The 1,751-nt window shown below is 34.4% G+C and overlaps 1 pseudogene across 1 annotated transcript; it reads left to right on the top strand.

Moving 5' to 3' along the window:
- The first annotated feature begins 566 nt into the window (after nucleotides 1-566).
- LOC148769058 (serine hydroxymethyltransferase 4 pseudogene) lies at nucleotides 567-1,210 on the top strand (annotated as a pseudogene). The gene is made up of 2 exons (XR_016032164.1): nucleotides 567-671; nucleotides 819-1,210. The product of XR_016032164.1 is annotated as a serine hydroxymethyltransferase 4 pseudogene (transcript).
- The last annotated feature ends 541 nt before the right edge of the window (nucleotides 1,211-1,751 follow it).

Below are 1,751 nucleotides of genomic sequence, written 5' to 3'. Positions count from 1 at the left end.
CAGATATATATATATATATATATATATATATATATATATATATATATATATATCAACGGTAAAAAATCACCCGGTGTAACCTTCACCGGGTGTAGGATAGATAAAACCATATATATATATATATATATATATATATATATATATATATATATATATATATATATTATTACTCAGCATTAATTCGACGTTGCCCTTCAAGCTTCCCCACCGATTGGTATGATATTTCCAACACTAAAGCTTAATGTACAGAATAGAAATTGAAGGGGTGTTCAAGTGCGTATTAATGCATTTTATGTTATAATATGAATATGAATTTAAATGGTTATAATTTAAACGGTTATGTTTTCTTTTTGCGGACATGCTTCTTTTATGTTCATGAACCGAATTGAGTTATACATATAATAATTAGATATATAATAATTATATTGAAGTATTAATTGAGTTACCGAATTGACCTCCAAATTTTACATATCAAAAGGTTATTTTTGTCAGTACAAAAAAGGGAAGAAACCCCTAACTTATACCTCCTTTTATAGATATAATATAGTAAGTATAGATAGATAATTCAGGAAACAAGGTTGAGAAACTATGTGACCTGTGCAACATTACTGTTAACAAGAATGCTGTGTTTGGTGACAGCAGTGCATTGGCCCCTGGAGGTGTTCGCATTGGTAAGAACCCCGATGCAGTTACCTGTAGCTTTATTTGCATTACTAGACATAAAAGTCGAAACTTATATGATTTTCGTGTTTATATGATTTTTGGAGTGTGCCCATCTGTAATTTTATGATTAAAAAAAAATTCGTGGAATTTCGCAGGTGTGCCCGCCATGACATCTCGAGGATTAGTCGAGAAAGACTTTGAGCAGATAGCCGAGTTCCTACACAGGGCAGTGAGCGTAACCCTAAAGATCCAGAAAGAACACGGTAAACTACTAAAGGACTTCAACAAAGGACTTGTCAACAACAAAGACATTGAAGAGCTTAAGGCCGACGTCGAAAAGTTTTCGCCCTCCTTTGACATGCCTGGCTTCAAAATGTCCGAGATGAAGTACCAATAAATTCCACCCCCTCCGCATTTTCTTATTATTATTAGGCTTGCTCAATCAATGTTCTTGATTTTATCGTTAAATTTTTCGCGTTTGAATTTGTCCAATTTGTATTAAGCGGAAGAATAATTTCTTTCATTTTTTTTTCCTTTCTTGCTTTCTGTTGGAACCACGGCTGTAATTTGGCGATTGATCACGAAACTTTTGGATTGAGGCTTGTTCTCCAATTTTATATATAACAAGTTGCTGCGATAAAAACCACGATAATGTGGAGATAGGCAAGGTGAGGCGCGGACTAGGTCGCTCTCTTAAGACGAATTTCACGACCCCTTCTCTAATGAGGTGCAAAAAGGTTCCGACCGTGTCGCCTATGGGATACAACAGCCCAGCCTATCTCTCCGCTGTAACTTCACCGAAATTGCACGTTCGAGTGAAGTAGAAGCTTACACCCGACACACAACAAGAGCTCAAAGTAGTATAGATAAAAGGTGTTTCTTTTTCTCTTCACACTCCCTTCTTTTTACAAGCCACAATGCCCCATTTATATAGTATATAATATGATCCCCATAAAACCTCAATTTAATATATAATTATGGTGTTTTATGTAGGAGAATAATGACTTTGAAGGTTTCAAAATAGTGGTCTAATGACCCTCATAAAAGTGGTCAAAGTCATTATTATATTTTTATAATAAAATATATTA

Source organism: Erythranthe guttata, chromosome 7 (assembly GCF_056151865.1).
Source record: "Erythranthe guttata isolate IM_541 chromosome 7, IM_541, whole genome shotgun sequence".
Taxonomy (NCBI): domain Eukaryota; kingdom Viridiplantae; phylum Streptophyta; class Magnoliopsida; order Lamiales; family Phrymaceae; genus Erythranthe; species Erythranthe guttata.
This window is presented reverse-complemented; position numbering and strand designations above follow the sequence as displayed.